Consider the following 20,607-nt stretch of genomic DNA (forward strand, 5'->3'; position numbering starts at 1 on the left):
TGTCAGACTAGCTTATTGTAATCCACCGCCTTTAACCTTTCCAGACCGAACGGATCGGCAGCGACACAGCCGCATTCGCAGTACCGTAATTCCGCCACACTTTGCGCTATCTGAAAAACCCAAACTGTTTCTGAAATGGGAGACGATGCGCTTTCCGGCCAATGTCGGGTTATTACGGTAATTTCACCCCTGCTGTAGCAGGGAGTGAAATTAATCTGAGGAGACTCTTAAGTTGCAAAACTAACTTGCTAGATATTGAAAGTTCCAGTTGTTATTAATAAATGGGCAAATATATTTACTCACAGAACATTTAAAGAGCTGCGTACAATTCAAATAAGCAGAAATATCCAGATGGAGATTTGAAACTTGGGTTTCAAAAGCTTAAGAATGCTTTCAAATTTCCCACAAACTCATTGTGACCCAACATCTTATGGTTGCAGACATATTACTGATATGTTTACTGAACCCCACCCCAAAAATCCGACCCAAACCTTTAAGAGATTTTGGCGCTGTCCACACGGCAATGTTTTTTTCTAAAACTGGAACATTTTTAAAGGGGATCACAGTCAACGTTTGCAATTTGAAATTTTATATGAACAACAAAACCGCCTCTTTGGTGAAAGCGCTGACTTTTAGCCCAACTTCTAGCCTGACCTATGACCCCAAATACTTGATTCATAACAACAACAATGGCAGGTTTCATGTTTGTCTTGTAGTTTTAGTTTTGCAAACTCAACTTCATCATCAGTCCACACTGAAGTTTGCTTTGTAGTTCATCATTTTTGTTTTCTTCTTGTTTACTGTTGACTGTTTGGAGGCTTCATGTGCCATGCCCCAGGTTTAGTGCCACCTGCAGGTGTGGGGGCGTTTATACGGTCCGTTACGTATAAACTGGATGAAGACATTCCCATGTGAACTCGGGTGTTTTTTTTTGTTTTTTGTTGTTGTTTTGTTTGTTTTTTAAACTGACAACCCATTTTAGAAATAAACGTTCCCGTTTGGACAGAACCCTGTGAGCCCGGCTAACTGTACGAAATGTGACTTCAGTTGTAATGAGAGACCAGATGTGGGTCCCGAGCTTGGAAGCCATTGTTCTCACCCCACCACATGTTTGCCGGCTCTTTTATGCTGAAGCCTTATCACCGACTTCACACATCTGTTGGGCGTGAAGATGTCTGGTGTCATAAATCCACATCTGCGCTGACTTTTATCACACCCATTAAAGATTATCTGCGTTTTCTATTGATTTCATTTTTATTTATTTATTTATTTATTTTATTTTATTTTTTTTCCCTCGCTCACACTCTGGGTCAAAGCGTTTCTCCATCAGGCTGACATCACACTAATGGAGAAGAAGAGAAAACGAGTTGGAGAATGAACGCAGAGGCTCCTTTTGCTCTCCAATCCCATCTGTTTCACTCGGAGGGAGGGAGGAAAGAGAGGGGGGGGGTGTCAGACGAATGAGAACGAGGCCAGAGAGAGAGAGAGGGAGGGATGGATGGATGGATGGATGGAGGAGGAGGAGGAGGAGGGGAGGTGCTGTTTAGAGAAAGAATCAGAGGGAGGCAGGCTGGGGGGTTGGGCTCCAAGCTTGTGCATGTGTGAGAAGGGGGCTGGGGGGGGGGGCGGCAGGAGCAAGCAAATGTGTGTTGTATATATATGTGTTTGTGCGCGTGTGTGCGCTCGCTCTGTTCCTTTTCCTTTCTTTGTTTGACTACTGAGTGGGAAAAAAAGGCGAGACAGAATACAGAGAGACCGAGAGAGGGTGAGCAAGAAGAAACACAGACAGAGGAGGTGAGGAAGAGGCAGATCTAAAACGAGAATCACTTAATTTTTTAGCAGAGACGACAAGAAATTCAGAGGATTTCAGTTTGATTTTTTTTTTTTTTCACTTTTGAATCCCCCCCCCCCCTCCTTCCCTTCTTACTTAAGACCCTTAAAGGCTGCAGAACAAGGGGAAGCGTATGAGAGGAGGGGAACAAAAGTGGTGCAAATTTAGTGACAACAGTGTCATATATTCAGGAGCAGCGTTGTGTGCTGGCTCAGTGCGCAAGTGTGTGCTGCGAGGAGGTGGGGGGAGGCGACCCGTGCAGTTTAAAGGGAAAATACAAGGCACACACAAAGCTGGGAGCTCAGGCAGGGAGAGGAGAGGAGAGGAGAGAGAAGGTTGTGGGAATCTGCTGAGCTGGCTGACTCTCTAACCAACAAGCCTCATCTCTTTTTTTTAATTATTATTATTTTCATTATTACTAATATTATTGGGATTTTACCCCACCGAGCCGGCACCGTCTCCCCCCCCCCACCCCTTACCCCTTGCTGCAGATCGCCAGCCTGAGCCCGGACACGGTAAGACAAGCTTCCTCTCCGTCTCAGCTGTTGGGCTGCTAGCACTCTGCAGACAAAAGCAGGAGAAAGTTGCTCCGGTCCGTGTGTGAATGTGAATGTGTGCGTGCAGTTGGAGCTAAGCTAAAGGCTGGAGCTCAGGCTGAAAGGCGTGAGGAATGCAGCACAAAGGGAGCTTGTCTGCTCCAGCTGGGACTCTCTGTATACATATATGTGTGTGTGTGTGTCTGAATGTTTATCTGTCGGGACTGCCTAAAAGTTTTGCATGCGTGGGACACCCTAAAATACATGCCAAGTTGGTTGTCTTTTAGGAAAGCTCTGCTTAGCAAAGGCTGTTGTCCTGTAATGGTTTACTTAGTGACGCTCGGTGCTTTACATAAGAGCAAACACTCCGCTCATTGTTGAGAAATACAAACTAAAACGTTTTTGCTCCATTCTTATTTTTTTTTTTTTATCTTTTTTGCTTTGAACATCACTTTTTCCTCTTTCTAAACGGGTCCTGCGACTTTTTCCACCTCGAGTGTCTCTCAAAAAGCCGGCTCCGGTCAGCTAGAAGCACACAAAGCCGGGGTAAACAAAGTGTGTCCTGTCCCACGCAGTGAGTTGTGGTCTGCTTTCAGCTCTTTCAGGGGTCCTGCATGTGGTTAGCAGCAGCTCTGTAAATTTGTGTGTGCGTTATGGGAAACATTAAAGGGCTCGCAGGACCCGGTGCGTGCGTGCGTGCGTGCGTGTGTGCGTGTGTGTGTGTGTGTGTGTGTGTGTGTGTGTGCATGCTCCTCCTCCCTCTGCCAGCGAGTGTGTGAGAAACTCAACACTTGTGCCGGCGTCTGCCTGCAGCCGACGTTGCCTGACGTTGTAGGACTGAGCGTGCACGTCCCTGTCCTAATTAAGCCCGACGCAAACCTTCCTGGAATAATGGCGCTACTAGAAAGACATTTCACACGCACCTCTGTAAACCGATCCCTTCCGTACTCACAAGCTCTCTGCCGACACATTGCATATTTCCACATTCAAAATCCATGTCTCCATTACATTTTTATCCCCTGCTCTTTCCGTTTCCCTTCCCCTTTAGGACACTTCCTGCTCTTTCTCTACATTACTTTATTCCCAGTAGAAGAATATCTTCTCTGTTCGATTTTAAAATAAAAAACATGTTGTTTTTTTTCTGTTTCCTTCTCCTCCACTTACTTCCTGTCCAGCTGCGTTGATCCAGTAGTTTTCAGGCCAGGCGTGGTTCAGCTGGGGTCGCCTGCTGCGGACTGGAATACATCATAGCTGTGCTCTCAGTCGGACGAAGGCTTGCCCAATTAGGAAAATGCAGTATTACAGGAACCATGCAGAAATAATGCTGCATTAATCTTTTTCACTGAACTGTTGGCTTAAAAAAAAAAAAAAGATTTGTAGGAGACAAAATGAAGATCATAAATGACAGAATGCGGTGAAGCGCATCAGATAGGCTAGTTTAGATTATAATTTACATACATAAATGCTGACATAATCTATCAAAATTTTATTTAATTGACTTTACCAGATCTAGTTGTTTAAAAAAAAAACGACCAGACTGGGTCGTTTGACTCTCGGTTCTTGAGAATCTCAGTTAAACGGTTCTTCTTCTGGCCTACAGGTCTCTCTAAGACTGGTAGCAGCCGATTTAGATGTCTGCCCGGTTTGCTCAATTTGCATCACCAAGTGGATCGACTTGTAAGGGAAAAAATGTTTCCTGTTAGCAAAATGCAGCTGGTTGTCCATGCTTGGCTTGATTGGATTGGGCCTTTCGTTTCTGATTCTGTGTTTTACTTCACCTCTCAAAGGTTTGTCAAAAATACCCTCAAAGTGCTTGAAACAACAAGTTAAATCTTTGTAAAAGTTCAGCTTGTTTTTTTGTTGTGGGCACTACAACACCAAGTAAATGTCAGGTTAAACAGGATTTGTTCTTGAACGACATGTTTCATTGAATGAACAAAGTGTGTGCTATAATAGAGAGAAAATAGGTCCAAGTCATAGTCATGACTTTGCCTTTTAAACAACTTGCAAATGTGGGTGAAAATCTGGTAGTGGGCTAATGAAGCCCAACACTCAAGTTTGGACCCAATGTGTAGAGTCAGTACTTTATCCCCACACATGGTTCTTGTTACGAAATCTTCAAAAAAATCTCACTTTTGCTCAGCAACTGGTCATCGGAGAAAACCTGTTGACTTGTGCTACCATATAGAAGAGCTGGCGTAAGTAATCATAACGTGTAGCCTCTCCATTTCTATGTGGCAATAAAAATGGTTATAATGAACTTGAAAATGTTGAAAATCAATCAATTTAAACTTCCCTTTATTAAATTAACGGATATTTATCATATAACTGTTTCTGAATTTATCGTTTCTTTTCCAATTGTCCTCACTTCTGGACACATGCAGGGCACTTTTTCTTTTTTTGGTGACGTGGCTAAAGAGACTCAACATTTCTTCTAGATGATGAATAACCGAATAAGAACAAAACAAGTCTTTTATAAATTTTCCTAAGACGTCAATGATTTGCTTGAAAGATTGTTGGTAAAGCAGCGTCTGTATATTCCGTATATTTTAAACAAAATTAATTTTCTGATCCCTAACTGAGAACCTCAGCCTAATTCCTGGGTGATTTAAAAGAACTGCAACTCAAGACGTGGTACTAAAGACGCAACAGACAAATAAAATCAAGACGATGTCCAAAAGTAGAATAAGGAAATCTGAGGAACTTCAAAAGAAAAAGCTACAAACCTCCGTCTTATCGCCACCTACTGGACAGGAGTATAAAATGATAAATCCATGACTGACAGTTTTTCAGCAGGATCGTACATTAAATTGATACGTGCAGAGATCAAACTGTCATCACCGTGAATGTTAAGACCGAACCTTTTGTGAAAAATAACTAACAACGGTGTGCCCTTATGCCGCTGCAGAAAACATGAAAAGAAACGAGCCTTTGGTTGAAAACTACGCTGTAATCGGATGTATAATGTGATGGGAGCGATCACAGAAAGTCCTTAATGGCCGTATTTTTTTTTTTTTTCCTCTCTAGGCAGCAATTTTGCATAGTCATTAGTTGGGGGAGGGGCTGACCCTGCGAACTGTAAGAGAATGCATGCCTCACCGGTGCAGGAATAAATGTGGACGCGCGCCTTCTGATGACGGTTGATTCCGAAGCTCGACAACAAGCCATTTCCTGCACAGAGCGCCATTAGGATGACTCCCCCCACCCCCCACCCCCTTATCTGTCAGCCACCATGCTCCCCTGCTTCTCTGCAGATGTGCACAAACACACATGCTAGCAGGGTAGTGTGGTTTTGGTGATTGAAATTGTCTGTGCATGTGTGCTGCACTCCTCTCTACCCCTACTCAGCCCTGGGGCAGTCCCCCTCACCCAAAACAGCTGAAGGGGGAGATTGTGCATTCATTGGAATGGGGTATGAGCAGGAGGAGGAGGGTGATTGAACGTCCTGCCTTGGGAAGAAAAAAAAAGAAGCCCAAAAAAGAGAGGGAGAGAGAAGAAGGGGGGGGATGGGTGGGTTGTTTTGCCTTTCAAAAACAGGGAGGGAGCAGAGCAGACAGGCAGGAAAGAGGAGGAGAGGAGGTTCAGGGGTAGAGGTGAGGGGAGGACGGCTGGGTGGCTGGCGCCGTGGCTCGGTTGTGTCTGGAGCTTGGCTAATAACAGGTCGTGTCCAACTAATATTGAGACAAGCTCGTGTAAAGAAATGGCTCTTTGATAATTTAGCTGATAAATAAACCTGTTTAGGTGAAGTAATGTGGTGACTGATGAAATCTAAGAGCTTGAGCAGATCAGGACTGCAAAGATAGAGTGCCTTGTTCCTGTATAATGCATACATATATATATATAATTCAAATACAACTCATTATTTGCAATATAATCCTTTGTTGCAGACTAATCACTAATTTGTACCAATTCCTTTAGGGTCTGGCCTATGTTTCTAATCTGACTTTCACCTTGCATTCTTCTTTAAACAGTCTCCCCTGTTGCTTTATCAACGACTGCACTGATTTCTCACTCAAAGAAATGAAAAGGCTGGGGTGGCTAATTAAATTATGTAGGGTCAAAGGGCTTAAGGAGATTAGTTTTGGCCTTGGAGCCATTATCTAGCACAGAGAGGCTATCGTCTGTAGGTAGCTGCGTATGATTAGCCGGGAGAGAGAGAGAGAGAGAGACAAAGGAACCAAACAGAAATGTGATTAAAGACGGAGGAAAGAAAATCCAGGCATATCTATGAACTACTAGAGTAGGTAGAGTGGAAGAAGGGGGGAAAAATACTGGAGATGAAGTGATGTGTAGGAGCCTGAAATAAAAATAGCCATACTGAGAGGCTGACTGCATGCACACAGTGGCAGAGGTAATATGCTGAGAGTGCATGTGGCTTCTTTGTGCGATGGAGGAAATATATGGTTTGTTGATTCAAGTTAATGGCTTCCAGTCAGCTCAAGCTGTGTTTAAAGTGTCCACTGGTTCTCTCGCTCGTTTTATCACGTTCACCATGTTTAGTTCTAAGAAGCAGATATGGTTAGCAGGTGCCTTTGTATTCAGATGCAGCTTCAAAACTGTGCACCAGACTGGCTATGTTGCAGAAATAAAGGCCAGCTGGATTCACTTGGAAGCTAGCTAAATCTGAGGCAATGGATGGCATGATTTTGTTTCTGAAATAAGTTAGCCTGATCTGATTTTGCTAAATTTCATTGAAGAATGCATGACGGATCTGATTTTATTCTTTACATATTTCCATTGTAATGTGCACTTTAGTGCCATGGGTTTTATTATGCTGTCTTTTACAACATGCTCCTAATCTTTATCTTGCTAGCTCTGAAAACATGCTAATACTAACATAATATGAGCAACCAAACTACAAAATGTCTGTATTCATTACAGCGAGGCTGTAAAACTCAAGTCCTTGAGAGCCGGTGTCCTATGAACACCTGAATCAGTTCAGTATTCACCCATTTTTCTGTGGTAACACAACTCGAAATTACTAGAGGAAAATCTCCCAATTCGCAGAATTTTTGTAGACCATAAATATTGTAAAGAAAATGCAGCTTGGGAAACTGAAGTATCTAAGCACAATGATACTGGACATGCTATTGCCTGTCGTTTGCAAATCAGCCAATCCAGGAGCGCCGTTGATTTTCTTTGGTGCCGACTAGCTGTATCTCAGAGAGTGGAGATGAGAAAGCTTCTGCATTGCATATTTAGGTATATTTGTTGTTTGAACTATTAAAATAGGTAGTTATTAAGTGTTTTTAGAGGAGGATCTCAAGTATTTGCAGATTGTAGCTATTGACTAGCGACTGTGGTCCTTTGGCCCCACAAGTACCTTGGTTGGGCTGTAAATATGGTTGGGCTGCTCTACTGAGCCCTATACATTACCTAATTATGTGATTCAAGTGTGCTGACAGAGAGATGCATCTAAAATGTTAGCTGTTGGTATGCTAATACTAACAGCTCATTAATGTTAAGGTTATCATGCAATGCAGTTCCAAAAAAATAGCTTTATCTACTTGGTATTATTTGTATACACACTTTCGTATTAGCATGCTAATCTTAGTAGTCGGTATTATCATTTAAACATTAAATGCTGCGGTTAATCTGTAAGTAAAATCTAAAAGTCTGTCTTGCCAGGAATGTTAACATGAAAAGGGCACCATGAACATTCATCAAAACCATGAAAAACTTTTGTAGCAGTTAAAATGTTGATGCATAAAACTATGCTAATGGTATGGAGAGTTTAGCACAATAACCATAATCTAACATTAGAATTCACTTGTGTAAATTAGAAATCTAAGCATTAATTAAGACATTTCAGTAATGTTTCCATGCTAATGCATTGAAAACTTGAGCATGCTAAGCCTAACTGCACTCTAATGTTAGAATTAGCATATAAATGTAGCTGTTACCATGCAAATACTAAACCCTGCAGAATATGTGTAATAATGTAATAATAGGATATGCAGCAAACTTTTCTTAATAAACTGATGTTAACATGCTGACGTGTAAAATATTTAACTTGCTAATGCTAACTACATTTACTTATTAATGTTAGAATGCCACTATTTCTATAAGCATGCTTGGTCTGTCTGTTTTCACTTACGTAAAGTACTTTCACTGAGCCATTTGTCACCTAGCAGGCTCTAGAGTCCATATATAGGCCATAAAATGTTTAATGAAACTTTTGAACACTACAGAGTAACTGGCTTGTTGCATAATAAACTGGTGAATGATGTAACTACAGCTTTAGTTAGGAGAGGTGTGTCTCCATTGCACAGACTAAATAAATTCATCACACTCTCAAACAGCTTTATGATCAGATATAGTGTGATTAGCCTCTGTGTACCAGCCCATAAACGATGGTTACAATGGTGAGTCTGCACGCACATCCAATTTTTATGACTGCGTTTTAGTCATCAGGAGACTTGTGTGTAGTTTTAGGGCATTTCTTACATAACGCCTGTTAAAAGTTGCAGAAAGGTTGACATATCAACACTGCAGTCAAGAATACTTCTTTGTGGGTCTTGATAAAAGAAGAGAAGAATGAAAAGATCCAACATTAAATTATAGTAAAAAATATGACAATAGATGAGTTTACTTATGTAATTTTTAATTTCTGTCTTTGTTGCTTTACTTTTTTTGCTCCTGGAAAACCAAGCACAAGAAATATATACCACAACAAACATAATCTGTAGGGGTAGCACACAGAACAGACTCCCATAATGACGCAGAGACACGACTGCTTTTACTCTGCTTTGTAATTGCATCCAGCAAACCCTCACTGCCTCTTTGAAGCTTTCTGGTTTTACTGTGCCCTCTTTTGTTTTGCCCTTATTTGTTTATGAGTGACGTTCCTCCAACCCAAAGATTCCCATTGTGTGTCTGTGTGTGTGTGTGTGTGTCTCTGTGTCTGTGTCTGTGTGTGTGTCTCTGTGTGCATGTAAGCATTCTTGTGTCTGTAACTCAGTTTGTAGTGGAATATGTGGGAAGCTGAGTGTAAAAGTTCTCACCAGTAGATGCGGTGTCTGCAGGATCTGCGGACATTCCCACTGTGTATAAAAGCCTAATATCAAACGTTAAGTGGAACCAGTTATGTACGACAATTTAAACCCTGGACCCGCTCTACTTCTGTAATCAGGTTAGTGCTCACTGACATTTTTTTTTTAAATGATGAATGCAAAACAGCCATGCACAAATCAGCCACGACCTATTAATAACCCCACAGTGACCGCCATTGATCAGGTGGCTAGCAGTTATGCATTAACCAGATTGTGTTTCTATGGAAACGCATGTTTAATATGGAAGAGTAACAGGTCAAGACCTTTTAGGTTTGCACATCTTAAATTGCGAGGATTTTATTGTTTTAATGCTTCTTCTCCCTTTCTTTTATGCTCTTCCTCTGACACGCTCCTGAGTCTTGCATCACTCCTCCCTTTAACCCAGTTCCACACTGAACCCTGACCGTTCTGCGTTGTGTAACAGCTATGATGGCTCCGCTTTTATGCGTCCAGCAATGCCTCTCGCTCCAGTTCTTCTTCATGTATCGGTCAAACGTCACATTGGGCATAATTCTGCTGCGGGGTTTGGACATTTTTAGCCTTGTTTTTCAGTCTTCTCTTCTCTGCCTCTTTTCCTTATAAAACAGTAAAAGCTGCGTCTGTCTGGGTGTGTTTTTACGAGGATATAGCTGTGTCTCTCTGGGTGATTGTGTCTGGGGGCCGGTGGGTACACTCAGGCCTTTATGGGTCTGGGTGTGTATGTTTGTCCCCAGACGTGTAACACGATCTGTGTGGAGAAGTCCTTCATCCCTCCTTGGTGTGCCTGTGCCCTCCCTCCCTCACCTTCCCTCTGCACTGCATCCTGCCCCCTATCTGTTCACAGTCGTCTCTCCTTTCTGTCTGCCCCTTTTCCTGCCTTTTATCCCCATTTCTCGCTTCTTAAACTTGTAACAATCTGAAAGTCATGGCCTTGGAGGAATTAAACTTCCTTTCCGCATCGTTTCATCGTTTCAGTTTTTAATAGTTTTTTTGCTTATGCGGATTGTCTGTATGTACATTGGGCGTGGTTGGTCGATAGAGGAGGTCAATCAAACAGCCTGAATTACTCCCTCAAGATTTTTATCACTGATGTATTGAATTACAAGCTTCTCTCGGTGTGTTTTCTCTCACCTTTTTGCCTCTGCCTTTGCAACCCACCCCAATTTAATCAGTAAGATCCGAAAAACCCAACAGAAATAACACTAGTGGACTGAAATACTCAGGTTCTGTGTGACGAACCGCTTCTGCTTTTGAAGGACTTTTGAAGAGGGGTGAAAGTTTGTAGGTAGTTAAAATATTTTTATGTAAAAGCCGGCAATTGATAACTCTCTTTTGTCTTCATTTGTGACCCTTTCCCACTAACACTGCTTGTTTTAGCTCAACTCTGCGCAGTTCGGGTGATTTTCCATGACAATTGAGTAACAACCCTAGTGGGTATCATGTAGTTAGGTGCAGAATCCAAAAAGTAAAATGATTTACACATGACACGAACTCAACACAATGCAAGAATGGATGTGTTGAACATTATGTTTAGTCTGTATATTGAGCTCTGTTGTCTCTCTGCTTAGTTTTTACTAATGGCGGTCAGATTTGGATGAAGTATGTTGTTGTAGATTTCTCTGAGGTTCTGTAATAGTCAGATTTTGGGGTGTTTTCACATCTGATAGTCCGGTAGACTCTGTTCGACTGGGACCAAGACTGCAACATTTGTTACATCTGGTGGAGTTCGCTTTAACCTGCACTGTGTCAAACGAACCAAATCCTTTGAGCAACATGGTACCTCGTTGGCTATGGTGGTACTGCACCATGAAACGCTGAAGGGAACAATACAGAAGACACTGAGTGCAACTTCCTTCTTCACGAAAAGCAAACAAAAATTTTGTAGCGTCAAATTTTAGCGGTTGTAGAATATTGTTTTCGTCTTTGGCAAAATACCACAAGCCATTTCGAGCAAAAGTACCAGACGTGCATGTTAGCTTTGGTTGTATTTACCCAGAATGCCATGCACCCATGGCACCAAAAGAGTTTGCTTTTTGGTCCAGATCATGGTTCGATTGAGCATTCACGCCTCTCCGAAGGAACCAGACTTTCTAGGCAAATGCAAATGTTTGATTAGTGTGAATGCACCCTAAAGTCAAGCCGAGTTTATTTATAATACATTTCATCAACAACGCACTTCAAATTGCTTTACATTATAAAACGCAACACTAGCATAACTTTTTAACAGAACCTCAGTTTAGAAAAAAATCCAAACCGTTTTTAAATATAACTGCAAAGAAATCACACCCTCCTACATTCACAGCCACATTCCAACATGTAGGTGGTTTTCAAACTGGAGTCTTCCAACATCCCCCTGCAAAAAAGCAAAAAAAAAAAAAAAAAATCCCCTCAGAAGTGTCCAACACAACCAGAGCTCTTCGCACTGCCAGAGCGCAGACTGTTTGCAGTTTCCAGGAGCTCGGTGTCCTGTACTCTGCTGCCATATGGCAGCTATGTTAGCGCGCAGTGCAAACACAGCTGGCTGCCTCCCATGGTTGCACGGCTGAGCAGCAGTACAACTGCAAATACGAGGAATATATTTACCAGCAGCGCATTAATATGGCTGGGTTTCATGATTGCATTTGTCAGATGCGTTAGCGTTCAAGCTGGAGCCTGCTCTAAAGGCTCTGTTATGTTAAGATGATGATTGTTACCTTTCATATTGCACTGCTGCAGGCGGCTGATGGAGAGACACGCCGTCTAATTTAAAATCGGGATTAAAAGTATAATCATCTAACATTAAAAGGCGCTCGCTGTTATTCACACTTGAATCTGTTTCTCCGTGCGCAGTTGTGCGCTTCGTGTGCTATAATCTCTTAGTTCTCACATGGCCGGTTGATAAAAGCAATTTATGTGGTTGTCTGAAGCAGGGACACACTCAGACAGGGAGATAAAGAAGGGGGAAGACAGGGCAGGTACAGAACATTGCACATCATAAATAAAATGTCAGAAACACCGGTGCATGCTAGCCGGTGCTCAGGGTAGCATGAAATCTGCTCTCGTCCCCTCCTCTCTTATCTCCCCAGCCTGGCTCTGTGTTTATGCGAGTGCAAGCGTGTGCGGGGTAATTGAGGTGTGCGACCTTGCTGTGGGGCTGGCAGGTGTACGGCCTGGTGATGAAATGAATCTGGGGTTGGTGGGGGGCTCATACCCTGCCTCCATGTGCATGGATGTATGTTTTCTGGCATTCTGTTGTGGAAGAAAAATAGATGTGTGTGTGTGTGTGTGTGTGTGTGTGTGTGTGTGTGGGTGGAAGCACAGTGTTCTGCATGGGACTTGGAAATGAGATCATGTGCATGGATTGTCTGCGTGGGCGTATGTGTTATTGAGTAGCGAAGATGCTATATATCACTTTCTATACGCTGCAGAGAGCACAGAATCTGCTTTGCATGAAAATGCCGGGACGTTTTTAAACATCACTGTCAGATTGTGACCCCTCCCCACCCTCCGTCTCTGTAATTACCATCCAGTGAAGAGACAGACGCTGGAGACGACAGGAACATTCTGTCCATATATTATTTTCTATTACTGTCATTATGACTGAATGTCCTGTATATCATGTTGAATCCTGACTGAAAAATGTTGACGAGTGTTGGTATATAGTGCCACTGCTGGTGTTTTTCTGCGTGGTCCAGAGCCATGAGGCAGCTTTGAGCTCGTAGTCGCCCGGCCGTCTTCATGATGCCATCCGTATGTGGGAGACTGTGGAGTTTTCCGGGGGCTAAGATTTAAATCTTAGCCCGTTTAAAGGACGTCACCCTTTTTTGACCGCTAAGAGTGGAAGTTAGTGGCTATAAAATTGGGCGATCTAGTCTTTGGATTTATTCCCGCCGTTACCTTGGCGTCTGTCCCGTTGCCTAGCAACCAGGACACCCAAAACACAAGCTGGTAAAAATGAAACTTGAAATCTTTTAATTACTTATTCAGTCCTTACATTCATGACTTTTTAAAATACATTTATTGTTAAAAAAAATAATAATAATTTAATCACTTCTATGCAAATGACTGTACTCTCTTTCACAGTTAGTGCATATTGAACGCCACAATTTATCAAGGTCTCGTTAAACTTTAGTGTTGACCGTTCCTTACGGCGTATCGCCTTAAATGATAGACGGTTCGCTTTCTGTCTGGTGTCTACTGAGCATGTCTGCCAGGTGGCATTGTTAGAAAATAATCGCTGCTTTTATCATCACCTGATAGGCTTATCGGTTTAAATGTCAGGAAGACTCGTAAATATCTCCTCTGCCTCCTCCGAAATCCGGGCTTCGCTCGCTGGTCTACATCATCGTAAATATTTCCTGAAAGTAGCTGCATCTGGAGGACTTTGCAATAAAAAAAAAGAAAAGAAAATGTAGGCCCTGCTCTCTGCCTTTGAGTTCGAAGTATAGAAATTTGAATTTCTGACGTTTAGGTCTGGCAAATAATCTGCTTAATAGCCAGCCCATCAGGATGATGATTATTAAACCTACCAGTCTGTCTGCTTTAAGCTAAATATAATCTGTCGGTGTGTCACATTGGGGTTTTTTAAACGCAGTGCTCGCTGTGTGACTCGGTCATCCTCCTCTCTTGCAGCAGAATATAGCTGAGCAGCAGAATCCATAAGCTCTCCCACCCCTCCCCTCTTCCTCTCAGTAGCACACTGCATCTGTGTCATGTCACCGGGTTCGTGCGTCCCAGAGTAACCCCCCTCCTCTCCCTCTCTTACTAATTCAATCTCTCTCTCTCTCCCTCTCTCTCTCTCTCTGTCCTTGTGTGTCTGTGACTGTCATCCTCGATCTCTTCATCTTCGCTCCTCCACCTCATCCCCTTTCCTCTTCCCTCTTTGTCCAAAAGCAGATTTTCCCCCCCTCGTCTCTCTTTCATCCTTTCTTCCTCTATATTTAATGCGCGTCGCTTTCTTAGCATCTCTTCCTTCCTCTCACTCCATCATACAGCACCGGCACACATGCACATCAATGCATCGCTCTCTCATGAAGCATGCAGGAACATAAAACTGCCTGCGTGCATATATTAATAGATCCAAGCTTCTAAGCTGACGACTGCATGCATAATCTATCTGCACATACAGATCGTGAACAGTGCACTTAAGAAAGTGTGTGTGCGTGTGTGTGTGTGTTTTGGGGCCCCTCCAAGGCTCCTCCCTCAGGAGACAGGTGTGGACCAGATTGGGTTCCGCCTCATTTCCTCTGCCCTGCGCAGCTGGTCAAGGACACATTTACGCACACAAACACAAGCGCGTTGAGCTCATGCTCGCTCACACCTCGAGTAAAGACGACCTCAGAAGGATCAAATGCGACATTAGCATAAAGTAAGCGAATGTCTCGAGTGTTCAGGAGGCAGGCTGCTCACGGATTCCTGTGCAAGAGGATTACAGCTGTGATTACAAGATGATCGGGAGAGTCTTTCCATTGCAGCACAAATAGATTTGCAGCCTCAGTATAGCATTTCATAGGAAGAGCTGTAAGTTAGGTTGTGAAATTTGCACATCTCAGCTAAAATTAATGAAGTTTAAAAATAGTCTTCAGACGAATTTCAAGGAATTCTTTCAGTTTTGATTGTATCACATGGCAACTACTCTAGAAAAGCTGTTAGCATGTCTCCTCTGAACATCTTTTAGTTTGATTATGAGTAGCTTTATTTAAATGAGCTGTTAGCCTGACTCATATTTGATGTCACTTTAACTCTGATTTGCTTTCAGTTTGACTTAATTAGGTGTTGGACTCTAGTTATTAGCAAGCCAAGTTTGATCTTTGATTAGCTATTGCCTTTATTCCTGATGTTTTGCTGTTGCTTGCAGTCTTAGGAACTGTTAGTCGGACTCTGTGGAGGTTAGCGTTAACGTGGGTTTACAGTGGACCCCCGTATTCACAGTGGAACTACCAATGAATAGCTAGAATCTGCAAATATCTAGACCCCATCTTGAAAATGTTTACGCCTGCCTCTTTTAGTTGTTCAAACACTGAACTGTTATCTTGACTTGTAGCTGTTAGCTTTGTTCTGAGAAGCTGCTAGCATGACTGAGTCAAGTTTAACTTTGAGGAGCTGTTGGTGCTACTTGGATTATCTGTTAGCTTGAATTATTGCTATTAGCTTTATTTTGAGATGACTCAGTAGTTGCCAGCTTAACTCTGGTGTTACTTGGATTTACTATTGGCGTCACTTGCAGCTGTTGGCTGTATTCTTACTAACTGCTAGCTCGATACTGAAGAAGCATTGCCTCTTAATTAAATGTTAGCTTGATTTTTGATTGGATAGTAACTCTACTTTAGGTGATTGCTTCCTTTTCTATAAGTTAGCTTGACTTAAATGTTACCTTAAATCCTTCGCTCAAACCTCAGGTCACTCTGACTGATGTCTACGTGTAGAAAGCAAGAAGCCGAATATTTATAAATACTTCACTCAAGCAGACTATTAAAAAAAACAAAGCTAGCCACTGAAAGTCTCACTTTTATTTCTACAGGCAGTTAGCCAGCACATTAAGTGTAAATGTATGATTTAATTTCTTAATCTCCAGTGAGGTGTCCCAACATGTGGAAACCTAAGGAAATAATTTTAAGCCTGCTTGCTCAGTGCAATATTTAATGATGTTATTAAAAGCTGTAATGTCTGTGTGTGCTTTGCTGCTGTGGCGCCTGGTCTTTCCAGGAAGTGCATGATCACAGACAGGCAGACGTCGCCTTTGGAGCGTGGACTGCAGAAAGAGACACAGGAGCTAAGAGGGGGAAGCACGTGCGACTCATGTATATATCATGTGACTGCGTGCTTACATGATGGTGAAAGTGATTGAGTGTTTGTCACGTTGTAAGTACAAATGTGCGCGTTTTGCGTGCGTGTGTGTGTGTGTGTGTGTGGTCTTTTCAGGATGGTGGGAGCCCCCATGTGGGGATCACATGTGCCTCAGTGAGATAAAGAGGTCTTTGTGAGCAGATGTAGGAGATGTGGCTCATGTCACACACATCCCCTTGTGCACACTTTGCATACTACGCCTCACATCACTTTTTCCTCACAAAACACGTTCATTGTTAAAAGGCTCAACACTTGCAAGTTATTTTCCACCTCTAGTCTTCTGCATTTAATAGGTATGAAGTCACTCCAGTTTAAATGGGGAACACAAACACAGCAGTGTTAAAAAAGACCTCAGCAAGTGTTTGTTTTTGTGTGACTGCTAAACGGCATTGTGCAACCAGATAGTACAGTTTAGCACCTCTGCTCAGGTATGTGGGCTTGGCAGGGCTTGCCTGACAACTCTACTCATGCATGCAAACTATGAATCCAAAGTATGAACCCAGAGACATCGGGTTCAAACTTTGTGCTGAGTCTGTTCACACTTCGTCTGACAACATAAAATTGGCAAAAATAAAAACATTAACTGCCCTTCCACTGACCATTTAATTGTGCAAACTGTAATTATGGAAATAAATTTGCTTAAGGGAAACGCATTGATTTGGAAAAACACTATATGTGACTGAAATATGAATATACCATTGTTGCCATGATTTTTAATGACCTACTGCATGAACAAACTTATTCTCTTGTGATTTTAATTGCACCACTTACTTTACGGAAACTCCACATGTGCAACACTGCATTTTGTTAATATCGGAAAAGTTTTGTGCACATTTATATTGATATTTTTCTGGATCGAAATGGTTACAAACTACTTCTAACAGACCTGCACATACTCTGCAAAGACTGATGGATTTAGTGGAAAGAATGAGTACAGAAATTGGTAGAGATAGGACTTTTCACACTTCAAGAGAAGTATAAGTGCAGATCACCTGGGCTGGATTTACAAGAGAAATCTTGACGAAATGAAAACATTTCCACTTCCCCAAAATAAACCTCACATTTCAGTGTTCTGACCAACTGCACAATAGTTGCTGGACACCATGTGATAAAGTTTGACCCAAATAATGTGCCAAGAACAAGCTGTGAAAACTCACTAAACCAGGGCTGCATGAAAAAGATGACAGATTAATTCTCTCGCTGCCCTAAGAGAGAAGAAATGTTGCATTCTTTTGGAGTATGTATAGGTCTTTAGGCTTTAGGACTCCATCAAACCACAGTGAAACCCATTATCCACAAAGAGGAAAACCTGGAACGGTTATAAACCCTTCAAGGAGTGGTTGGCCTACCAAAATGACCTCCTGTCTCGACAACTCATCTATATATATGAAGTCACAAAAGAACCCAGAACAACATCTAATCCTAATTTCCTCTGTTAAGTTCAGATTTCATGATTCAGTAAAAGAAGGAGAGACTGGGCAAAAGGGAGAGATCCAAAGTCAGAAGAACTGCTGGCATAAGAAACAAATACTTGTCTCACATTTGCCAAAAAAAAAAAAAGTCATAATGATTTCCGAGACTCTCAGGAAAATATGTAGACTGAATTTTCTTAAGGGTGTGTAAACTTTTACACCTGGCATTAAATTAGAACAGCATTTCAGAAAAAGATAAGATGATGAGCTTGACGGTCTGGGGCTGCTTTGCTTGTTGAGAACCCTGACAACATGCAGTCATTGATGAAACAATGAATTCTGCAGATTTTGAACTTATGCTTAAGTGCAGTCGGTTTAAGGTCAAGACAATTGATCCGATTTGGCATCCTGTCTGACAGAAAATTGAAACGGATGATGTACGCAGGAATCCGTCTCTAGACTATGCAGCAATTGTCAGGAGTATGACAGGAAGTGAGACACGGTAACAAAGTGTAGCAGATCCGCTTTGGGGGAAAATACAAACTAAAAATCTATGGCTAGCAATAAAAGTAGTGTAGTGAGCCATAGTTGGAGCTAAGAAAAAAATGAGTGAAATGTCAATCTTGTTTGAGCAGCCACCGATGGAGCGGTGTGTGTTTGTACTGGTGGGATATCTGGTACGTACTGTACTCTCTCGTAAATACTCAGTCGCCCCAGTCCGGTGTTCCATAGAGGGGCCGTCGAGTCATAGCCTGTACGTTAGGAAAAAATCAGCATGAAGAGTCGGATGCAAGCAATTTTTCCATACAAAAAAAAATTGGTATCTGCTTTTTAAAGATTGGTAATCTGTGATCAGCTAGAAAATTGGTGCACCTCTAACCCAAAGCAATCCAAAGTCCATCTCCATAACCCCATAATCTGTCAACATGTGTTTGCAAGAAATCCTTCAGTTCAAAAGTGATGAGTTAGTTCTCCACGAGGCGCCATCACAGTCATCTGTCACGTTTGAGGAAAGCGTTGGTTTCCTCTCTTTCTAAAAAAGTGTTGATATTGTTGGGATGCCTTAGGGCTTGTTTCTTAGACTGCTTGTTCTTTTGAAACAGGCTCAGGCACAACCAATAATTGCACCAATCATGTTTTAAGCTGAAAATAAAATCAGCAGCTTGCACAGGGTTGTGTTTAGAGGTTGAAACTGTTTTTGTGTCATCAAAGTTTGTAATCGGCTCAAACAGAAGCAAAAAAAAAAAAAAGTCATCAATTGTCAGTGAGATTTCTGGAGTCTTATTCTGGTAAATTTCCAAAACACTCCATTTCCTCAACAGGTGGAAAGTAGAGGAAATCCCCTTGTGTTTGTGTGCTGAGCCATAAATATCTGGAATCAAGCGGTTTATTTTGACGTTTCTATTTTTCTGTGCTTTCTTGGGTTGTGGGATCTTTTCAAAACAAAAGACTCGGAGGAGTTTGACGACTAAGGCAGCGTTTTATTTGGAGAGCTGACGTCACTGGTGTAGCTGCCCCGAATGCTTTCGACAGCTGTGAGGGATGCGCTCTGCTCAGCTGCTGCGTGAATACGTTTGTATGTGTTTATGTGTGGAAAAAGAGAAGGATCATCCAGGGTAAAAGGGTTATTTTCATAAAGCCCCTATTTAGGCACGCTTGCTTAAATCTCCCCTTTCTTCGCTTTCGCACATACAAGCGCGCTGTTCACAGTTCTTGATTCTGGCAGCAGCCACAGTCGGCCTGCTTTCATTAGTGTCTGTCTAGACGAGATTTATTACCAACTGCTCCTTCCTGTCCTCTCCACTTCCCCGTTTTCTGTCGTTTTGTCTCATTTCTGGCGATTTTCAGACGCTCTCCAGCCTCGCGTCGCAGGGCTCGACTCAGCCTCGTCTGTCACCCTCCCCCTCTTCACGTGGGTGTCATTTTTCTTTTTTTCCCTGCCTGTCCCCGACAAGGAAGTCTGTCTGTCTACCTCGTCTGTCACTTCATGCAGCCACCGGCTTCTCGCGTGTTCACGCGTGGGAGTCGGTGTGGGTGTTTTGGTTTTGCGAACTAGGCTTGGTTTTGACCATGACCTTTTGGCGAAGCCATGTGGCAGAAGTTCACCGAGCCAAACATCCTCAACCACAGCCAGCGCTGCTCTCCTCCGCGCTGTCTGTTCCTCTGCCAGCTCTGGCCGCCCAAATGCACGCATGTTTACAGGCAAGCTAGACGGAAAGCAGACTGTCGGCCTCTCTCGTGCGTGCACTCAAAAATAACACGGCCAACACCCAATTTAAAGCCAAATTCAAAGGGGCAGATCAGTTTTAAAGCATCTGAGCAATGAGTTCCTTTTGTCATCCAATGGCAATCTTGCAAAAGTGTGCAATTTACCCGAGTCTAAATCTCTTGCACACCTTCAGGACACGGTGTGACGGCATTCCTAAAGAGATTACACGTTTGCGAAACAAGTCCTCACACTTGATGAGCTCCCCAATGCCTGAAGCAACTCCTTCATATTTGCCTGGAAGCTGGTGAGCTCGGTGCTTCTGAAGGACTTGGAAAAACAAACAAGTAGAGACACAGAGGAGTAGATGGTGAATGCATTGGGGCTTATAGGAGGAAACCTCTGTGATATATTACCACCTCGTAGCAACCCGGTGTAAGTATGAAGCCTGTTGCCCCAACTTGAAGAGCCTTGCTGAATCAGGAGTGACTCAGGACTAGAGCAGCTCAAACATGGCTACCTTCCTCACGCCATGCAAGCTCGCACATGCGAAACAATGCATGTCAATTAAGGTGTTCGTTTTATCTCTACAGCAAGGTACTATAAACATTTGTGGTGAAAGAGATGTGGTTGGACACGGTGTTTGCTTATTCCACGTGCACAGTGCTACTGAAACCAATTTTGGAATCGGACAATGATTAAAAATGCAGCGATAATTATCCATAAAATCCATGTAAGCCAGTCGGTCTCGGTCGGAAAGTAAAAG

General features: G+C 42.6%; 1 protein-coding gene across 1 annotated transcript in view; it reads left to right on the plus strand.

Annotated features, from left to right (window-relative positions):
* Positions 1-1,745: 1,745 nt before the first annotated feature.
* Positions 1,746-20,607, plus strand: part of kdm6ba (lysine (K)-specific demethylase 6B, a) — a 54,609-nt gene continuing 35,747 nt past the window's right edge. The window contains exon 1 of the mRNA XM_015015978.1: positions 1,746-2,346. The gene's annotated coding sequence lies outside the window, so the exon portion shown is untranslated. The remainder of the gene's footprint in view (positions 2,347-20,607) is intronic.

The sequence above is a fragment of the Poecilia latipinna genome, unplaced genomic scaffold (genome assembly GCF_001443285.1).
Source record: "Poecilia latipinna isolate Pla-1442-1.1 unplaced genomic scaffold, P_latipinna-1.0 Scaffold1972, whole genome shotgun sequence".
Taxonomy (NCBI): domain Eukaryota; kingdom Metazoa; phylum Chordata; class Actinopteri; order Cyprinodontiformes; family Poeciliidae; genus Poecilia; species Poecilia latipinna.